Here is a 23,185-nt window from a genome sequence, read left to right on the forward strand (position 1 = left end):
TGGGTTGCCCACAGGTAATCCCATCAGACAGGGGCTGCACTGGCACATGGAGTAGCAAGATAAAGTTCTTGAGTTCATGGAGACCACAATCCTGGGCCTTGTGTCTGCTGGGAAAGTCCAACACTCATGAAATAACCTGTCCCACTGCCATCCCAACCACTAAAGGTGGGTTTGCTGAGCCTAATTCAGCTCCAGCTCTGGTTGTAGCTGTGCAGACTTCCCATGGCTCTTTTCTTTGGAGAGAGCACACATGGTTAATCCCTGGTCTGCCTTTCACAGCCCATTGTGGATTAGGCAGGACCTGGGAAGAGTTTCAGTCCTTTCTTCTCTGTTACAACAGAGTCCTGCCCAAAGGCATTTTGAGACAAGAACCCATATGGTTATTGAATATGTGGTGTGCTGTAACCCAGCATGAGAGGAGGGAGTGACTTTGGGGCTCGTGGTATGATTGTAAATAATAATTACTTCCCAAGTCAATTGATTAGACACAAGTGCTGTCACTGGGATGGTTGCTATAAAATCACAGCAAAGACAAGGCAATTGTGGCAAGTTAGCTAAGGCCTCTGGTTCTTTCCCAAATGACTTTCTCTATCCACTACTCTCTTAAAACACATGGAATTTAGGAATCCATGTGTAATTTTTACCCATGTGTAATTTTCCTACAATGGCATAAATCTCTGTGTCACACTCTGTTCTTGCCTGGCCTTGGAATTGCCAGGGTTTGGTTTGGCTTGGCTTTAGTGCTTCTGCACTTTGTACTGACATTTTTATTAAGCTATTTTTATAACACCAGGACTTTCTATTTAAGAGGTAGTAGATGAATCATAGTATGTCACTTTATGCAAGGTTAGGATTATTTTCTTCTGTGCACATTGGTTTATGCCAAACTTCATGTCCTATTATAATTTACATTCACAGAGTTTCATAAAGTCCTTTTGCAATTCCTCCCAATCAGCTCCCACCTTTATTGCTGTGCATGACTCAGCACCTCCAGCAAGCTGTCACCTCCTTACCCACCCTTCTCTACATTGTTTAACATGATAAGCAGCAGGAGCTCCAGCAGCACAGATCACCAAGTGGAGTTTCACTCTCTGAGAAAGCTGAGTAACTTCCTATTATTTTCTTTGATCAATGTTGTGTTCATGTAAGGACTGCTCCTCCTGTCTCAAAACTTCTTAGCTTCCTTGAAAACTTTATTATAAATCTTGTTGAATGCTTTTTTTAAATTAAAGTAGGTTATATCCACACACCTATTGACTCCTTCAAAGGACTTCAAAGAAGGTAACTTTCTCTTGCATTTATCAATCAGAATCTCCCTCAGGAGCTTAAATTCATTCTTTCTACTGTAATTTCTCCCTTAGTCTTACTGTGCCTTTGTCCACAAGATCAAAAGTCTTTTGAAAATTTGGAAAATCCAACTCCAGGCAGCTCAGGGAATTTTGTGAAATGGATTCTTGTTCTCATACTGTCTTTGTCCTTTTGCAGTACAGTGCTTGATGGTGAATGGCACAAGATTCTGCAGTGGGGGACCTTGGGATAAGAAAAACAGTGAACCATTGGGACAAATCTGTTCTTCAGGTTTGGATGAAAGAGGGACAATTATCAAGGGACAGACCAATTTATGGGAGGCTTCAGCTGGTGATGCCTCTCAGGGACTTGCATGAGCAGGAAAGCTGGGCATAGTAAGAGACAGCCCCTCCAAGCACTGTGGGCTAGAGGCAGAGATAACCTAGTTTGCACAGTGCTCATCCTTGGACTCCAAAAAAAATTCTGTTCAGCAAGGGACTCAGGATTAAACCAGATTCCAGAATATTTTGAGTGAAGAGCCATTTGTTTTAAAACCACAGGCATCATCTTCATGTCCCAAAAAGATACATATATAAACCTGGTCACCTCTATACTTGAAACAAGGATGTATTGGAAGCAGTAGTTCCAGTGTGGGTGCCTCTGTCATGTTTGTGGAGCATCAAGTGAGCCCTGGCATTGGTATTTTATATAATACTCATTGTATAGGGATCACATACACATCTGTACATCTGTACAGTTTCTGCACACAAAGATGCAAATCTTTCTATATATGAATAGACAGATGTTTACAGATGTGTATATATTCCAACTATAGAAGGAAATATCCATAAATACTAAGGACATTCTATTAGTGATTGTTCATGGACTATGATCTTTCATAAACTGTTTACCTGGATCATACTTGCTCTGCTTCTTTCTGATAATTTCATTTTATACATCAGAGGGTTGTGTAAGCAGCCTTCTCAGGCACCAGCTGACTGGCAGCTCGAGCTGAAATGATAATCTATGGTTACTCCCAACTCTGGCTCTGAATTGCTTCTTGCCAAGACACTGCATATCTGTCTCTGGAGTTGTGTAAGTTGGTATTTGGCTACCTGCCAGTGGATGTCATGGGACTGTGATCAGGCAAGTCAGGTTTAAATTGCAACAACCTGTCTTTGCTCCTCTTTATTACCCCTGATTTTATCAATGGAAGGTTTATGTCATTGTCTAGGTCACCACTGAGCAAAAGAATTGTGGCAAAGAGATCCCAGTCCTGTGGCATCACTGCTAAATGTCGTCTTGCTCATTGGTGACCTGCAATGATCAATATTTTGAGATCAATGAAACAACTGGTTTTTAATCCACATAGTTAATTACCTGGCAGTTATATATTATTTGAGCTTTCAAAATCAAATGCAGTGTTGTACTAATGCCTTGGAGGAATTAACATTGCATTAAGATTTTTTTTCTTTATTCAACAGACCTGGAAAAATAAAATAACAAAAGAAAAAACACCAGCCCAGTTTCATTCCCTTTTTACTACCAGCTAGCAAAATGCTGTGAATTGCAACGTTAGGGAGAATTTTCTTTCTCCACTTGGGATCTCCTCCTTTTAGCTTTAAACAGGACCTGCTGCTGGCCAAATCCTTGTTTCTACTGCAATACCTAACGATGAAAAATAATGTCTTTAGGTAAAAAATGCGTTGGGAATATTTGGCCGCAGAAAACACAGCCCCAGAGAAGTGGGATCTGTTCATTGGCTGGGTAAAGTCACAGGAGGAGCAGGGTGACCTGGGGACAGCCCAGGCCTGTTTTGTCAACCATCCCTGGAGCCTGAACTGCTCCAGCCAGGACCTGACAACCCACGGGGGCTCAACAAACCTCTCTGGGAGAGGAGCCTGTGCAGCTTCAGAGCAGCTCAAATGCAAGTGTGTGCTGGATTTAGGGATTACCTATGGTGCATCAGAACAATGCACCATAATACACCTCCAGGGCCTGCCCTGGGTACCTGCCTGGTTCCTCCAGCCCTGCTTGCTTGCTCAGAGTCAGGAGTGTTCATTTTCTGCAGAAATACTCAGATACCCACTGCAGCCTCCATGAGCAGCTTCCTGGGGCCTATGAGATCCATAGGGTAACAGAGAGCTCTGCCTGGGGTGGTGTCCACCTGTGCAGGACAGACACAAAGCAAAGCAAGGTTGTGCAGAGCAAAGGAGCCTACAGGGAGCCAGCTCTGGGAATGCCAGATCCCTCTGTCTGCATCTAAGAAAAGCCAGAGGGATGAGCACTGCTTTGTGTATCCTGTATAGCTTTCCTGTATAGCTTTCACTGGAGACTTAGCAACTTCTCAAATCTTGGTTATAACTTACTGAAATACACTTTGCCTTTACTATCACACCTGTGCAAGGGAGGGAGGGAGGGAGGGAGGGAGGAAGGAAGGAAGGAAGGAAGGAAGGAAGGAAGGAAGGAAGGAAGGAAGGAAGGAAGGAAGGAAGGAAGGAAGGAAGGAAGGAAGGAAGGAAGGAAGGAAGGAAGGAAGGAAGGAAGGAAGGAAGGAAGGAAGGAAGGAAGGAAGGAAGGAAGGAAGGAAGGAAGGAAGGAAGGAATCAGCTGAGCACACTTGGAGCATGCTGTTGCTGCCCTGGAGATGCCAAGCTGCATCAGCAGCATGGCCAGGCTGTCCTGGGCCCTGCAGCAAGTGCTTTCCATCAGCTGTTACCACCCAGATGCTGCTCTCAGGAGGGGCCTCTGAACCAGCAGCCCCTGGGCTGATTTTACTCCCAGATCAGCACAGTCCAAAGGCTGGTTCAGGCTCCAAAAGGAGAGCACACCCCTGGCTGATGGGCAGGTGTGGCACAGCCCATGGGTGTACTGTGTACTCCTGCCTCATTCATTGGCACTTCCTTCCAGATAAGATCCTCTCCCTGTCAGCTTGGTGCTGGTCAGAAATGGGCAGCAGCAACACCTGGAAGGGAAAATAATTTCAAAAGTGGAAGAATCCGGGATTCCCTGATGTCTTTCTCTGCTGCATGAATAACACACCACACAGCCACAGTGTTTGTAAGTAGACTCTCTGTATTTTTAGCAACTGATCTATGAGATCATTTTGCTATTTTCAGTTGTTTGTGACTTGGGATTTTTCTGCTGGGAACATAGTGAGTGGGAGGAGCACATACCCTCAGCTTCCAGTGAGGGCCTGAGCAGACCCTGTGTACCCAGTAAATAATACTCATTTTCTGAACAGCTCACCTCCTGGAGCATCATCAGTGCAGGGCATCTGCTGCAGTCTAGAGATGCCCTGAGAAATGCCACCAAGCTGCAGGAGAATGAGCACACAGCCAGGAAAAGTCCAGACAGTCTCCAGTGAGTTGACCAATAGCTTCCATAGGAGCAGGCAGTCTGCCTGAGGGCCTGGCTGGGCTCTCCCATGCCCCATTCGCAAGCAAACAGCCTCTTGCTTAAAGCCAGAAATACAATTCCTGCATGTGCCCTTTGGTGCCTCAGTGGATTCAGTGCAAGGGGTCTCACAGCACATTTCCATATCCTGCACCATTCCCAGTGTCCACACAGTGCTGGCTACAGCACCCATGTCTGCCAGCTGGGCACCATGAGCAGGCCTGGCCTTCCAGAGGGGCAGCTTGAGCATCTCCTGCCCCTCTGCTGCTGCTCTGGGGCCCTGCAGTGTGCCTTTACTGCATCTCTTATCTCAAAGCACACAGACTGTGACCCTGAGTGCTGCTGTTCATTCATCGAATAGGGATGCAATAATTAATTGACTGAGAGATAAACCACAGATTTAATTGTATGTTAAGCCTGCAGGATTCCCTCAACACCACCCACACTGTGCTAAAACTGTTGATTTTGCACTGATGGCAGAATTTTAACATACATTAGACAGAGACATCCTTTTGCCCCCAGAGCCAGGCTCAGAAGAGGTGATTTACTGGGGCTGCCTGTGCATGGCACAGCCCTGGCAGGGCAGGGGCTGGAATGCAGGGCTGCCAGCCACAGCTCCAGGCCCTCCTGCCTGGCACCTTAGACTCTGTCTTAGCCCCTTGCTCCACCCAACAAACTTGTTTCACATTGTAGATGTGGTTTCCTGGTAGCAGCCTGAGTTCTCCCTTTCCTCCCCCATTGGCAAGGTATGGACATCACCCACCTCTCTCATGGCATAAATAATCTCCCACTGCAACAGGCCCTATAAAAAGCAGCTTATTCTCCTTCCCCAGCAAACCTGCACCACATCAGCCACCCTGCACCAGTCCCTGCAGCCATGGCCACCAGCACTACCATCCTCTCTGCCCAGTGCTCCCCCAGCCAGGCCTGGGGGGGACACTCACAGTGTCTGTCTGTCCTCACAGGGGCTGTCTCACAGCAGGACATGTGGGCTTGGCTCACACCCCAGTCCTGATGACCTTCAGACCTTGGCAGAGCAGCAGGGTTTCCAGCCAGCATGAAATTCTGGCTATGGACACCCAAGGGCAAGCCTGGGGCCAGAAAAGCTAAATTTCACCTGTGCACACCCCCAAGTTCCAGCTCATTTTTGCAGGTTGAGAGCTTTGGCAGGACTTCCATGAGTGATGTCTGAACAATGACCCAAAAACCCCACTGGAGCCCCAGGGCAGTGGAGGAGCTCCCAAGCAGCCTCATGGCCTCCTCTGGCTTTCAGTGAGAAACAGCTGAGCCTTGGCACTTTGGTGCTTCCACAGCTTCACATTCACCAGCTCAGCCACAGAAGTTTTAAGCTACTTTACTGTATTTTTTATAGAGATTATAAGAGTACAAAATGGCACTTTTAGTACCAAAAGGAGGCTGTTTATCTATTTTTGTTTCCTTTGGGTTAGAAAATGAGAATGAACGAAAACATGAACTTGCTTTCTCCAAGAAAACAAACTGACCTTTGAGTGTTATAAAAGCCTTTATACAAGGATTTGGCTGAAGGGGACTGGAATTTCTTCTGTGAAACATATTTTTCCTTAAAAAATGCCAGTTTGCTAAACCAGAACAGTTTGCAGAAAGGCTTGGTTTAAGTGAATCTGCCCATTTGATGGCTACTTAGAAAATTTTTGAACTGCTGAAAGGCTGAATTTGTCAGTGTAAGTCTTCAAATATGAAATTAATCTACAGGTAGAATTTTAAAAAGTAGAACTTAAAAAAGTAGAAAAAATAAATACGATTTAAATTAAAATTAAGTATTCTTGCATTATTTAAATCCAAAATGCTTAAACTGACCTGTTCCAAAACACATTGTGATCATCACAACAGCTTTGAAATGTGCCTTTCTGGGGAGTGGGAAGTTCACTCCCTCCCAGGTAAAGCTGCCCTGGAAAGCTTCAGGCAAGTGTAGACCAGGCTGTGGGTGGAAGTTGTGCTCAAGAGAAAACTGGGAACCTTGCTCAATGAAACAGGTGATTCAAGGGTCATAAAACATTCATTCCATAAAAAATAAAAATGCCTGGAGCTTTTGGAGTAAATCAAGTACAAGCTCAAAGATCATCAGTCAGGGATGCCTTTAATAGATATTTAACTAATCACTCATTGGATCATGCAATTCCTAGTTCCCTTCTAGTAGACATTTTACCTGTTAATAGTTTATCTGTGCACTGATCTCACACCACAGCCCAGCGTCTCCTCCTCCTATTCCTGTCCATCTTTCCAAACTCCTCTGTTGTTAGATGGAACTTGTTTCTTTCAAGGACCATCTTTACTTTAACCATTTATTTAGTAGATTTATTTTGACAATCAAACTAGCATTAAAAATGCTGGTTTTAATCCAGCCCCAGGGTAACAGCTTTGGGCTGAGCTGCTTTAGATTTCAGACACAAGAAGCCAGTGCTGGGCTGGCTGAGGGTGCTCAGTGGCAGGATGTATCACACCCAGCTTTGCCTCTTGCATCTTTTCTCTCAACAGGACTACAAGGTCTTGTACAGGGAAATTATTTATAACCTCTACTATCATAAAAGAAATTAGGTAGAAGCCCACATAAGAACACTCTAGTTAGGATCTAGAACTGCATTTTGCCAAAAGAGAGAGCTGGCATCTCCTGGAGTGAAAGATTGCATTTGTTCCTCCTCAAAGAACAAGAAGATACAATGATGCCCCCACCCCTGTGGACAGATGGACAGGTATGTCCATCCTGCACCTCTTCAAAGGTGCAAAGCCTTCGTGCCCAGTGGGGGGTTCACTCTCTCTGTGCTGCTTCCTGGAGGCTGGGATCTGCTGGAGCAATCCCATGGGCACAAGAGCACGTTCATGTGTTTTGGCTCAAGGGTGACGCCAGAATGCCTTCACAGCAATGTGTTGGAGCGAGGCTGCTGCTCAAACTTGCCACTGTGTGCTGGGACTGTGAGCTTTGGGAGAAGCCAGTATCTATCAATCTCAGCACCTTCAGCACCAGCCTCTGTTACAGGAAGAGCCATCTGATTCTGTGAGCACTTTGCCCACATCCCACTATGGTGCAAGGAAATTTCTTAGCTGCCTCCTCACTCCTGTGCTGGGGCACTGTAGTAAACCCCATAGATTTAGGAAAAGCACCATGGAGAATATGAACAATAGGAATGCTGAAACAGCAAAAGAAAATTCCTGTTTCCCTGTCCTCTGCCCTTAACCTATCTCTGTAACCCTATAAGGCAATGTCATGTTAACCCCTTACCATTGGTCAAGCTTGGATCCTTTCCAACCCTATAAAAGCAGCATACTGTACCCCATTAGGGGAGAAAGAAGAAGAGCAGAGACCCTTCACGGACCTCCCCAAATAAAGCCATCTCTGTGGAACAGCCTGCGCCTTCTCCTTCTCCTCTCTCTCCGTCTGCTGCAGCCTCCAGCCCAGGGCACCACCACCTAGCAAGCAGAGCTGAAATCCTGAGAGCTTGCAATCACTATAGAGCTGATAATCACCATGCTTGCTAGATGGCAGCCCCGCGGCGTTGGCATGAGCGAGCCAGCCTTGGGCACCCGGTCCTTACCCAGGGACTGAGCCCCTGAGCCCTATTGCTCTGCTTTATGATAACGCCAATGAGAGGCTATTAGGGCACTTCTTGTTGGGAGGGTTGTTGGGGATAATGTCTCTCTCCCTCTGTGCTCCCAGGCTGAGTAGCTGCTCCCCAGCTGGCAGGGACACTGCCACCCCCATCCCCACCATGGAGCTCCCTGAAGAGAATGTGGCAGCACCAGTGGCTGCACAGCAAGTGTGTCACACACGTCACCATGTCACCTGTCACCCTGCTGCAGAGGGACTGCTGATCTCTCACTGATTGTAATTCTTTTTAATGAGAGTAGATGGACTTCAAAGTTCCAAAGGAGTGATTTCAGGCAGGGGAAGGTCAATGCATGGCTCAGTCTTGCTGAGCAACTTTGTGTGCTAAGGCTAAGATGAATTAACTGGTGGTGGGTGAGAAATGTGTGGATGTGCCTCTGCTCCAGGAGATTCACATCCTGCAACCCAGGCAGCCCCTGCCTGCTGTGACCTCCCCTGGCTCTATGGGGATACAAACACATTTTCTATGACTTGCCTTAGTGGCAGGATGCACATCTGTGTTGGGCACAGTCACAGGGAGGGATTCCATGAGGCTCCCATGGAATGGGAGGGAACAGCTGGCAGGGAAATACTGGCAGGGAGCTACCAGAACCACTGGAAAACAAGCCAGCACAGCTTGGCCACTGACCATCAACCTGGTGAGGCCACTGCAGCATGTGTGGGCTTAATGTGTGGGTGCAGGTATGGCTGGGAGGGGTTCAAGCAAAGCAGAAGGAGATATCATGCAGATAAAAAGGAACAAATGTGATTTTTTTTCCCAAGGAAAAACTACTTTTAAAACAAAACCCCCTGGAGGAGCTGGGGTGCTGCTGCTCTGCCATCCTTGCTGTGAGCAAGGGATCTGGAAAGCAGCTGCCAAACAAACCCAGGGAGTGGGAGTCCAAGGCACGTGGCAACCACAGCTGGCACCATCTCAGCCCCCAGGCTTTGTTCTCCTGGGACTGAAAACCCATAGGGTGGCTGTCCCTGACTCTGCTCTCATATAAATCACTACAAATCAGGCACAGAGTGACATTGGTGCCATCTGTACCTCATTCTCAGACTCTCATATGCCATTTCACAAGGATTCCCTAACTTCTTGGTGCAAATCTCCTTTTCCACACATTTTAAAGTAAGTTAATTAACCTGAACCTGTTAATGTGTAAATCAAGTTGAAATATTTGCTGGTAGAACACAGAGCTTGGGTTAACACTGACAGCTATAAATGGAGCTAGAGCAAAATGTAGCATTTGGAAACAGAACACCTGGGTATGCACATGAGGCTGAGCTGGTTTGATGGGAGCCCTGATTTTCCCCTACAGTCAATTGCTGCCATGACTTCTCAAATACTCCCTGTCCCCACTTTGTTCCAAAGCCAAGAACCACCTGCAGCACTGGAGAAAGGATGGATGAAACAATTGCTCTTTTCTGTTCTTGGCAACACAGGAAGAGCAAATTGTGAGGGGGAAAAAAAAAGAAACAAGTACATCCCTGCCAAGATGAGATTTGTCCTTTTGGCCAGTGGGCTGAGCAGAGCTCATAGCATCTTTTTCAGAGGAATCATGACTGCAGTGAAAATTACAACACAGGTGTCAGGAAATTCAAAGCTTTCCCACATGAAATGACCAGAGGAGATTTTTTGTCACTGAAGACTATTAGCCTCTTCCCCAAAGACATCACAGGATTTAAAAGTGCAAGCAGATTTTCCCAAGTGACAGGATATAAATCTCTGTCTCAAGGGCAATAGAAATGGAAGTACCTCAAGTACAATTGGAAAATCTTTCATTGTTTCTTACTGGGTACAACCAAACAAAATTAAATGTCTGTTTTTTTCCTTACTCAGGGCTATGCATCGTGTAGATAAAGGAAGATAAATGTACAACCATCCACCTCTGGCAGCTTGTGTGGTTGATACTCTGTGCACAGGGGCTGTAGAAAACCAACTTGCAGAGTGAGGCATTGACTCATCTCTACTGAAATCAGGCCCTATTTTTCCTTTCAGCTAGGGAAGATCCAATATCAACATTGCTGTCATAGCAGTTGCACAGGGAAATAAGTGATTTCCTGTCTGAGTGTGTTCCATCACTCAGCATTTTATTTTTGTGCTGAACCAAAGCCAGGCATGCCACCCCACCCTGAGCTGGGGCACTCGTCCCCATCCCCTGCCACTGGAAAGACACTGGGAAAACATCACAGGGGTAAAACCTGACACAAGAAGCCCCCTCAGTACCTGTGCCAAAGCCTTCTCCAGAAGTGTGTAGCCAAGACAGAATTTTTTTTTTTTTTTTTTTTTTTTTTTTTTTTTACTTCTGGAATAACCAAAGACTATTCTCTCAGCATATACCCCTTTCTCCCAGAGCTATCAATCTTGTGCTGGTTTTGGCTGGGATAGAGTTCATTTTTTTTACTTAGTAGCTAGTACAGTGCTGTGTTTGGGATTTAGTATGGGAATCATGTTGGTATCACGCTGATGGTTCAGCTGCTGCTCAGTTGTGCTGACCCCTAAGTCAAGGACCTTCAGTGTCCCGTGCTCTGTCAGGGAGCAGGTGCACCAGAAACCAGGAGGAGCATGGCCAGGACAGCTGACCCAGACTGACAGAGGGATATTCCATACCATGGGATGCCATGCCCTGTCTATAAATGGGGGGACTTGGCTGGGAGGAGCCAATCACTGCTCAGGGATGGGAGAGACATTGGTCAACAGGAGGTGAGAATTGTATTGGGCATCCCATGTATTTTCCCTTGGATTTTGTTCCTTTCCCTCTACCTCTCTTTTCCTTTAAACTGGTTCTGCTAATATATTTATTATAATTTACTTTATTTCAGTTATTAAAGTGTTCTTAACTCACAGGCTCTACTTTTTTCAGATTCTGTTCTTCATCCTAATGAAAGAGTGGGAGGTGAGCAAGTGGCCATGTGAGGCTGGATTGCTGCCTGAGGTTAAACCATGACACCTTGGCACATCTTCCAGTCCAAACTTGCTGCAGAACCCAGGAGATAATGAAACCTTCTGTCTGGCTGTGTAAATAATGGAGGAAAAAAAACCCCCAGATATTGTCCGCTCTTATTTTATTGTTTTTTTTCCTTTCAGTAGTAATAATTCTTATAATAAGACAGAAGGGTTAGCCAGCATCCTAAAATCCTCCTGCTTGGGTGCAGTGCCTCTGATGTCCGTAAGAGGGCTATGGGCAAGCGCATGGGTGTTTCACACTAATACGGAAAAATACAGAAAAATACAGAAAAACGCTCTGCCAGCTGCTTGCAAAATCCACGGGCAGCCCCTGCTGTTGCACAATGCCTGCTCTCAGCGAGGTGCCCTTGGGGCAGAGGCAGCTGCTGGGTGCAGTGTCACCTCCTCTGCCCAAAGCAGCCCTGGCAGCAGCAGCAAATCCATTAAATGACTCCATGTGTCCAGGGGTTCTGCTCCCACTCCGGCTCCCCACAAGCTTCTGGGCGATTTTTAGCATTGCCAGAGTGTCTGAGACAAGTGCCAAGGATTGATTTTCTTAATATGGCAGTTGAAATAAACCTCATTTTTATCACACGCAGCTGAAAGATTCTGTCAGATCCAAAATTATATGTTTTGTGTCTGATCAGGTAAGAATTTATTCTCCTTATTAAATAAAGAACATTTCAGAATAAAAAGTGCTTCCACGGTGGAAAAACTAGAGCATTTGAACAGAAAACATGTAAAAGTGGAATCTTGTCTCTAAATAAAAATATTTCATGCCTTTTTCTTCTCTGTATATATCATACCATTACCTTAATCCAAAAGATGCTTCCTAAATTAGATAGAATTTTTGGACAACATCTGAGAGGTTTTGGGTAAGTGATCTATAAGAAGGAAAAGAAAAAAAAAAATAAAAAAGGAAAACACAAACCCCAAAACCTTTTCTAGATCAGAGACTTTGTTTCCATTCACTTTTGCAGGCCCCAAGAGAGCTGTTGGCTCTTTTGAGTGCACCTTGAAGGAAATTCAATCCAGTCCTGAGGTCAACATGAATGTCAGCATTACCTAGATGGACAGGTCCTGCTTGAGAGGGCCATGATCTATGGACTTTGCTGCTTGATTGCAAAGGGCTGAATGTGCCCTTTAGATTGCTCCTTCATCTCATCTGAGACTTTGTACATTATTTTTGGGAATTAAGCGCAGCAGGATGAGTCCTCCAGGGAAACTGTGCCAGCATTCTGATGGCTGGTCCCCTGGAACTCGGTGTACTGCTGTCTCCGGCTTCAGGAGTCATATGATTATGTGAGGATCTCAGCTTTCACAACAATGAAAAGCAGGGTTTTAGTCATTGAGACTGTGGAGAAAAGCTGGCAAATGTGACCTCCAAAAGGTCATGGATCAAAAAACAAATCAAAGGGATCTCAGCTATATCAAGCGCCTGAATTTTAAATGCATAGCTTAAAAACAGCATCATTTTGAAGACTACTGTTAAATTTTGAATAGTTGGAATTTTTATGAAGAGGGAAAAATTGCTTCTTGCTTTTTTTCTTCTTCCCTCCTTGCACTCCTTCCTTCCTTTCTAAGGCTCCATCCTGTTGCTTATGCTCCTTGGCTGCTCTCAGTCTGGAGCTGCCAGTGGACACCAGTCAGACAGAGTGTGAGTACTGGGAATTTTCCAGGTTTACAAAATGTTTTCCTTGCAGCTGCCAAAGCAGACGGCAGCCGTCGCTGAACACGTGCCGCTGGAAAATCACAAGCGGGCCGGCTGCCAGGGATGCAGGGCTCTTCGGACCGAGGCACGCCGGGTGCTGCGGGCGAGGAGGACGCGGGGCAGGGCCCGAGCAGCGCTGCCGGCCCCGGGCGCGGCTCCCCCGGCAGCGCCTCCCGGGAGCACCGGGAGCTCCGCCTGCCCTCGGCAGGGAGCCTTCACTTGTATTCAAACAGCTTAACTGGGAGTAAAGGTTCCGCAGGGAATAAACAATCTCAGCAAATGGCTTGCTCTCGGGGTCTCTAGCTGCTCAGAGTGACCCCGAGACAAGTTCGAAAGTCTCGTTCCCAGCCCGGCACTCGAAGAAGGAGCCAGAGCTCTTCACTTCTCGGTCTCAAGGTTGTTTATTGTTCCTTATCCATAAAATTCTTTCTCCTGTCCTGCCGAGGTCCGCTCAGCAGGACAGTCAGAGGCACTCTGCCTGCCTCTGGGGTGGTGTTAACTTTTTATACTAAAAACTACATGTACAATATTTACAGTGACTTACCAATCCCTATCACCTGTGTTAGACAGTGAGCTTCTACTCTAAACCAACCTAAAAGTGCCAACATCACAGCAGAAGATGGAGGCCAAGAAGGAGAAAGGCAGGACACGCCCAGATTCCTCCATCTTGCCCCCTGAACCCCCATTCTAAAAACCCCAAAAATCTATTTTACACCCCGTGATAAATTCACTATCATTCTACTTAAACTTTTGTGGCTTGTAATCCTTCATACAAGGTTTGTACAATTACAAGGTTGGTAATTGTTTTTTCCAAGGGCTAAATCAAAGGCACAGGGGTCTTGGGCTCTGTGCCAAGGTTTCTGAGCCCCCTGGGCAGGGGCTCGAGTCCTCCAGGGCAGCCAGAGGAATTTCCTGGGTTCCACAGCTTGCTGACATTCTATCACAGTTCAACAAGGACATTCCCAGCACCCCTTGGATCTTGTGCCAAGCCATTAAACCCTCTCACTTGGCGATGGGCGTTTGCAAAAGGAGGCTAAAAAGGAGGCTGCAGAATAATTATGTGTCAGAACCCAGGAAATTCCTCTGACTGCTCTGGAGGACTCGAGACCCTGGCAAGAGGCTCAGAGACCTTGGCACAGAGTCAAAAACACCTGTGCCTTGGATTTTAACCCATGGAAACAATTACTAACTTTATGCAAAGTGTTACAAGCCACAAGAGTTTGAATAGAATGATAGTGAATTTATCACAGGGTGAAAATGTAGAAGTTTGGGGTTTTAGAATGGGGGTTCAAGAGGCCAGATGGAGGAATTTGGGTGTGTCCTGTCCTTCCTCCTGCTTCCTCTTAGTCTCCATCTTCTTCTGTGATGGTGGCACTTCTGGATTGGTTTAGAGTAGAGACAGACTGTATAACATAGGTGATAGGTATTGGAAAGTTATTGTAAATAATGTACACGTAGTTTTTAGTATAAAAAGATAACACCACTCTGAGGGGAGGTCAGTGTGCCACAAACCAACCTGCCAGACAGACCTCAGTGGGTCAGAAAGATAATGTATTAGATAAGAGAAAATAAACAACATTGAGAACCAGGGCCAAGGAATCCTGTCTTCTTCTTCAGTCTCAGGGCTGGGAAAAAGAGACTTTCTTACACCTTGGGGTCATCTCAACACCTCGTCAGTTATGTACCATGAGTGCAAGAAGAGGTGTGGTATGGGAAATTTAAAATTTATATTGCCTGTGTATGCCCACACCATCTGGCAGTGCTCAAAACTGGGGGAAAGGTATCTAAAAGTATGGAAGTTTTTGTCCCAGCCTTAAATGAGATGTGACACACATGATTTGGTGAGGCAGTCCATTTGCTATTTCATTTGTTATTTTTATAGCAACTTAATGAATTTATAGCAACTTAATAAAAGAAAATCAAATCTATCTTACAGAAGGTTTCATCAAAACTTTTAGGGCCTAAATTCTGCCTTCTATTAACAATTTTCATTTTAAATAGGTGCTTGAAGTTCATATCTTAATGTAGATTATGTGCACATATATTTCATGCTAAGCCTATATATATATATATATATATATATATATATATATACCTGTTTGAAGGAGATCCTAAAAAACCCACACCGTCTGTTTTGGATGTTAACAGGAGAGCATGGAGAAGGTAGAAATTTTAGGCACTATGAACAGCCAAGAATTTGGTGCATGCTCAGTGCAGAAGGGATGAAGGGAGGAAGTACAAGTGGATTTATGGCTCTGCACCACCAGCCTAACTGGGACAGCCTCGCAGTTTGCTGCCTGTGCTCCTCAGAGGCTGTTGCAGCTTTATGCCCCAAAACGCTGCCTGGGGTGACAGACTTCCAGCAGGACCGATTAAACCAGCTACTGGAAAAATCCCCGGGAACCTTGTCAAAACACAGCATTTCAGCCCTGAAACACGAACTGTGTTAGTGCCTGGAACCACCTCCCGGGTTCGGCTGTTTGAGTTTCCCGATCACACAGGGAGGTGGCAGCGCTCGGGTGCCACCCCCAGCACAGCTGGGCACTACTGACAGGCTGAAAGACACATTGCAGTGGCACCAGCAGGTGTGTATGACCCCAGAGTAACCACATAATTCAGAAACACAGATCTTCCTTCTCAGCTTTCTGTCCTTCAAAATTTTCTCTGTGCAAAGGGCTCGTTGGTGAGCATGATGAATGGCTCGTGAAATGGCTTGTACAGCAGGATGCTGACAATAAAATGGATTTGGAGCATAAAAGGCAGTGTTGTTATTATTCCTGTGCCTGGATGGCTTCTTGCCAGCCTCCTGCTGCCTTCTATCTCCCATCCCGGGAGGATCCCCCAGGATCGATTAGCATGAGAGAGACCTGTGAGAAACAGAGGCGGTGTGAAGGAGGGAGGTGATGGCTGGAAGGAGAAACCAGGCTTGCAAGCACTGACACAAGCACCACAAGAGGTGGGAGAGTGATGAGAGTCTCTGCGAGAGGGAATGAGAAGAAAATCCCAGGCAACTCCTCCCCCTATGGGTGCTCCAGCCCTCCCAGAAAAATGCTGCTCTGATATGAGGAAAAGTCAAGAGTGGCAAGGGGAGCCACCTGCCCTGGAGTGCTGGCAGTCAGCAAATTGGTGAGGCACCCCAGGGCAGGAACTGGCCATGCAGACATGCTGCCAAATAATTGCCAGGCACATTTCAGGAGTGACAGTGGTCCAGGCATGGTTACAATCAGCACACAGAGCCACCATGGGTTGGAGGCTGAGGCTTTATGAGCAGAAAGTCACAGAACACCATGGCAGCTGGCTCAGAGTTCAGGGAGGCCCCTGGCCACATTTCAGTTACTGCAGCTGAAACATCTTAGGAAATGAAGGTTTTCTGCTGCATTTTCTATTACATTTTACTCTGCATTCGTACTGGCACATGCTGCATTAATAAGGTCTAGAAAGTTAAAAAAACTTTTTTGAAAATTGAAAAGTCTTAAAGAAACTCTTACACATGACTTCTAAATTCTTTCTATAAGGCCCAGCTTTTTACAGCCCAAATACTTGAAAATCTGGACTTCTCAGGTCACATAAAGGAGATTTTTTTTCTTTTGTTTTCCCTGTGATATTGCTTTCCTAGGATAATTTGCCAACATTGCAATTTCTCTTTGCTCAATTTTCCTGCCAGAGGTCATGCTCCTGTCGAACCCTGCAGTGTGACAGGCAGGTAGCAGTCGTGGCCCAATTTATTCCCTGACTCAAAGAAGCAAGAAAAGACCAGGATCACTGTGTGCCTGCTTGATTTGCTTCTGCTAAATGTCAGGTGGTGAAGCAGTCTTGAGGAAAGATGTTAAACATGCAGCTGCCAAATTGCAGTGCCAAAAGTGCAGTTTGCTTTTTCTACCTGAAGATGATCTTGGCCAAATTCTTGGCTTGCACCAAAAGACAGCTCACCCTTGCATTTGAAGGACTATGAACTTTTAGACTAAGGATTTATGAACTGAGTAGTATTTGCATTTAATGACATTAAGAAAGGCCTTTTCATTTACATGGGCTGCTTGAGACTTATTTAGTTTCTGTTTCAATTTCTAGAGAATTTAGTCCAATCAGATAATAACTGAATTAACTACAAAGTGACATTTTAATTTTCTTGCATCCACTATTTCGGTTTTCACTTTACTTCTCATAGCTGTTTGCATTTTATTTAACCTTTATGTATTTTTTCAATTTATGATCTAAAATATATTATCTACTCAGTGCATTTCATTGCTTTCAATTTCTAAACAGACTCTGTAACAATATCTATTGTGTCTCATTTGGCAGACAAATACTACCTATTTGACCATCTGTATTCCTGTATAATTATTCCACCCAACTCCACAGACTTCCTTTCTCACCATTTAGAATAAGAAATATTTGTACTGTTAAACAGATTAATTTTTATTTTGTGGCCCGATGTCCATGACCTGGATTTGAGTTATAAACCTGTCATTTGCCAGGGCTCATTATCCACTGATTGCATAAGCTATTGTTACCAGGATAAATTTCAAATTCATCTGAAAATCACAGTTAACCAGTTGACCAGCTCTACAAATAAGGTCAGCCAACATCTCCTGTCCCTAAGTTCAGTAAGCTCAGAAGCCAGACTGACTTCTGAGTTTTAGCTGCCTTGATTTGTGTTATAATGAGAAATATCTCATTTCAGATTCAAATTACAACATTAGCTCAAGTGTGTTGGCAAGTCTTTTAAAGACTCTCATATTCTAAATATGTGCATAGATGATAAAGTAGCAAGATCTGAAATAATTGTTATTTATATCCTTCCGTTGTTTCCTCCAAAAACAACACTTTAGACTTAGATATTGTTTTCAAAATGATTAAGCTGACTCCTAGAATGTTTTTCCTAAAATGTTTTTGTTTTTTCAAGTCCAATAATGCTTCACAACTATTTCCATCTGGTAGTAATAGTCTTGTTTATTCTGGAACATCTTGGTTTATATTATGCCTCTGTGTAACAAAATCTATTGAAATCATGCAAAACACCAATTTCTCTGCCAAAGTCAATAAAATTACTACTTGTTGAAGAAAACAGTAAACAACAGAACTTCATAATGATGTCATTAGCACATACTTTGTCAACACTTGGAAAATCTGGAAACTTCAAGAACAATAAAGAAGGAAAAAAAAGTAATGCTTTCAGCTCAGCTGTATAATTAATTATACATAAAGTTTTAATGAGGTTTGGTTAAAAATGCAAACAATTTTATAGCAGCATTTGCTTCACAGCAGCATGGCAGCAGTAGTTCAGCAAGCAGAGTGGATGCTGTGTTTTACCCATCCATCAAATAAGTGGGCACATTTTAAATCTTCTGTAGTGCTGAGGGTCAGTGTGCTGCAGCAGGCCCTGAGCTGGTCCTGAATCCAGTTCAGGAGTCCAGTTTGATACCTTTGGGAGCTCCAAAGGCATTTTGTCCTGCCCTGGACTTTCTGCTGGGAGCAGAATTCTACTCTCAGCGTTCAGATGCTCCTGGGACGTTCCCTCAAAACACCTTCTGCTTTGTGCATGCACAAGATTTTTTTGCATCCATTTGGTACGAAAAAATACTATTTATGGGTTTATTTTTTTGTCCTGATCAGTTCAAATGCATGACAGAATAACCTTGTGCAGAAAAGAGTGCAGCCATGGGTGGAGCATGTTTATTTAGCTGTCAGTGCCAACCAAGTAAACCATAAAACACCACAAAACCCAGAGGATGGCTGAAGCATTAGGGGCAGATATTGCCTAAAGTGGCATGATATGGTCAAAACTTAATTTACTAGATTAGTTCTCAGAGATTACTCTCAAGAAATGAAGAGAAGGAAAAGGGGAAGGGTTTTTCTGATTTCTAGATTGATCAAAAAGTAAATTAATAGTAGCCTACAGAGTTGTGCTTTGCTGTGAGGTACAGATCACACGTAGTACTAAATACGGTGAGACCAGTGCATATTCAGAGATGCTGCTGGTGATGCACACTGAATTTAATAAAGATTTCTCCTGAGAATGAGCCCTTTGCACCGTGTGCGCTGTCTCAAGGCGCCACTAGATGGTAGAACAGGACTCCGCACGGTGCCGCCCCGACAAACCAGAGAAACCAGAGAAACCCTTAAAACCAGAGAAACCCTTCCAAACCAGAGAAACCCTTAAAACCAGAGAAACCCTTCCAAACCAGAGAAACCCTTAAAAACAGAGAAACCCTTCCAAACCAGAGAAACCCTTAAAAACAGAGAAACCCTTCCAAATGCCCAGACAAACCCTTCCAAAAAGCAGCCGAGTCAATTCTGCCTGAAGATTGACAGCTCTACAGTACAACGTAGCATTTTTATTCCAGCTGCATACATCATATTCTTTGTCCTTTACAGCTAATTCATGTCTTCTAGAACTCTCTCTTCAGGGACAGTTTTCCCAGGAGTGCTTGGAGAGCAAGGCACACCCCAGCACACTGCCCAGGGGAGTCCCATGGCACCCAACCAACACCTATGCTGTGATAAATGATGGAAATTAAGCCACAGGACTGTAAACTGTGATCCCCTGTGTAAATCACATTGCCTGGGAGGCAAGGGCAGGTGTAAGAAACTTCTGCTCAGAATCACCTTCCAGACAAGCCACTGCCTCTCTGGGCAGGGCTGTGTGCCCTCCTGCCCTTTGGAAATGGGCACAGAAATGTGGGGGTAGGGGACAGGACCACCTGCTCTTCTACAGGTATCCAGGAGAATAATGAGAATTTTTCCAGTAGTAGAACATTTAAATTCAAGGCAGCAAGGATACCAGTAATAGTTCAGAAATAACTAAGCTGATATGAGTAAATGAAAAAGAGGCAGTGGAAATTTATTAGTTTTTTTTTAATGGTACAATATCTTGTGAAATCTAACTTGTATTAGCCACAGAACTTAAAACCTGCTTGGATGTGAAAGATGACTGGCACATGTGGTGAAATATGTCTCAAGGACTTTCAGCAAAGATCAAACACATTAACAGTGATTTCCAACGTTTTGGAGTAAAGGCAGAGGTGTGCTACAGAAGTCAGGGAAAAGGAAAAATCTAACTTAATGTTGCTGTTAGAGAGCCAGTGAGAAATAAACTGAATAATAAATGTACCTACAGGTCTGAAGAGGAAAGATTTAAAGCATCAGAGTGAACAAGCAAATAGAATTATGCAGGTACTTGAAACATACAGGAAACTAAGAAAATGCAGATTATTACATGACAAGGAACTATCTGCAGACAGTTATGTGGCAAGTTTTAGTCCTTTTCTTTCTCCCATAGTAAATTTCTTCACCTGGTGCTTCCAGCCCTGCTGAATAGAGAGTGCTGGGGACAGAGCAGTCCTGGGCAATGGTTCCTCCCCTGACAGATAAGTATTAATTTAATCACCCACTTTGCTTTATCTGCAAACACAGAGCTCAGGACTTCCCTGAATTAATCCTTGTTTGGACTGTATAGGGGATTGGATGGGCAAAGAACACAGTGAACCATCAAGGGTTTTTTCCACTGCTATCACAAACAACAATATTGCAAATATTCTGAATTCCCTATAAAACAACCTTCAGTGTTTGTCTTCTGTTGGAAGATATTCTCAGAATCTCACACTTTATGTTCAATATAAATTATATTCTTTGATTACATGCAGGATCCTTTTGATAAACCTGTCTCTTTGTAGAAATCTCTGCCTTCCCTGTGTGTTCTCCCTTGAAGGCCAGCAGTAATACCTGTCAGTTACCCTTCATTTTGCTAAGCCACTCAAGTTCTTTCAGTCTTAGAAAATGAGCTCTCTGTGACTCCTCATCATCCAGGTAGTTTGAATTAATCTTCTTCAGGCATTAGTAATGAGACTGTTGCACAATGCTTCAGGGGAAGCCCCTCTCTCCTCACTTTGCTGTCTCTGTTGCACACACATTGGGACAGCCAGGAATCCCCTTGGTCTCTCCCACAACTTTGTCAGACACCATGAGGCCAGATATATAGAAGCCACAGGTTTTGTCCTTTTTTTAACCCCCAAGGGATGGGACTCAGTATTCTGAGAAATTTTTTCAAATTTTTTTTCACTAATTATATTGATTTTCAGTGAAAGTGCATTTAGATACCTGTTTTCTAATTAAATCAGTGATTACATGAGTTTTATATCCTTCTAGAGTCACCCAATAACAGGCCAAATACCCCACAGAACCTGAAACTACGTTACAGTGTCAAACACTATCTGTCAGCCCAGCCTTTTGATCAGCTTAAGCACTGGCTAAACCTGACTCCCAAATGACCCTGCAGCCTGACATCACCTGCATTGTTCTAATTTAATTCTCTGTCAAGAGGGTTCTGCATCAGTCCCCCTCCCTCTTTTCCTAGGAACAGAGATAAATGGCTAGGCCAGTGCTGCCATGGCAGGCAGACATGTGGATCTCAGGGTTTCAGAGATGACCTCAGTCATTGTCCATATTAAGAGAGCTCCTTTATCAGCCCTGTCCAAACTGGGGGTGCTGGGTATTGACAGCTGATATAGAAGCTTTAGCAGATGTGACTCAGCACTCCCCTGAGCCCTGCTGGAGTGGAAAGGATTTATTACATGATTAGCATATTAATACTGTCCTGCTTTTTCCCAAATACAGAGTGCAATACTGGCTGTTCCTGCTTAATCTTTTTTTCCTCCTTTTTCTTTTTTTTTTTCCCTGTAGTTTTTTGTACTTTGATCGCTTTTTTCTCTAAGCCAAGCAGATTTTACAACCAAAAGAACTATTCTTTTGTAATTTTTTTAAGTGAACTTTTTCAGTGCTCCTTACAAGTATGGAGTCTTTCTGCCTAACCCTTTCCTTGCAGAGACTTGATCCAGAGCTGCTTTCAGGTTATGAAATAAGGTATTTGGAAGAACCACCTACATTTAAAATGTTTGGTATCACCCTTGTGGAATAAAACCCTCAAGCAGAAATGTTCCAAAATACTTTTAAACTCAGGGAAAAAATAAGTTATATGGAGTGAGAAATTAAGAACCTTTCCAATTTTGAATTAACGAGCCCAAGCTAGAACATTGTATAGAGTTCAGAGTACATCCATACTGGACATCTGACATCTGAGAAGGCTTGAGGAAGAAAAAAACATCAGGACTGAGAAGCCTTTCTGAAAAATGCTTTAAATAATAAATGATTTTAATTAACTGACAAGTGGAAAAGCAGAGTAATCAAACCAATGTCTATATATATTTTAGGGAGATACATTGCTTGTAGGGTTTAAGTAAAATATGCAGAAGAAGGAAGACAGAAAAAATTACAGAGGCACATTGGATGAGAGGACAGAGAGTTACTTGGTTCATTTAGGCTGAACTAAGATTGTATATGCCACATATATGGAACAGATTTTATTTGGCATGGAGGATGCCAAGAAGATGAGCAAATAGGCATTCCACCTTTGTCTATCCCTGGTTTTATACTCCTGTTTTACTCCTTAAAGGCACTGGCTATCCAGGCAGAGAAGCTAACCAAGGTGGCTTGAACCCTCAGCACTGCTTGTCTGGATCATGGTGGATTTTCTGAGAGATTCATGTGCTAATTAACAAAGCAGCTAAAGAAAGGAAAGAGCCATCCTTTCCACAGCTTTAGCTTGTACTCCCTCAGGATGTGCAGCAGCAGGCAGATGTCAGCACCTCTCTGGTCATTGCACAGAAAAATTCTCCTTGACTCGTGTGAGGATGGCAGAGCCTGCAGCCACTCAGGCAGTTTGCAGCAGTGCAGCCCAGGCCAGCTGAGCACTGGCTTTGTTTCCATTCTCACAGGCAGGCCCCAGCCTGGAAACTTCCTCCTGTATCCCACCCTTGGCTGGCCTCCCATGGCTTATCCACAGCAAGAGCATCTGTTACACAGCAAACTCAGCCAAGCCCCCATCCTCCACAGCCTGAGCAGTCCTTCCTCACCTGCTGGTTCCAGCTCCATAGAGCACCTTGTGCTGGTGTTCACAGGGGTCCCAAGAACAGGGAAGGGACGAGAATCTTGACTCCATGTATCAGAAGGCTTGATTTTATGATATATATTATATTAAAACTATACTAAAAGTATAGAAGAAAGGATTTCATCAGAAGGCTAGCAAGAAAGAAGAAGAAGAATGGAATGATAACAAAATCCTGTGACTGACAGAGACAGTCTGGACAGCTGGACTGTTATTGGCCATTAATTAGAAACAACCACATGAGACCAATCACAGATGCACCTGTTGCATTCCACAGCAGCA

Source organism: Agelaius tricolor, unplaced genomic scaffold (assembly GCF_023055355.1).
Source record: "Agelaius tricolor isolate 1412-34295 unplaced genomic scaffold, bAgeTri1.0.p SCAF_3, whole genome shotgun sequence".
Taxonomy (NCBI): Eukaryota; Metazoa; Chordata; class Aves; order Passeriformes; family Icteridae; genus Agelaius; species Agelaius tricolor.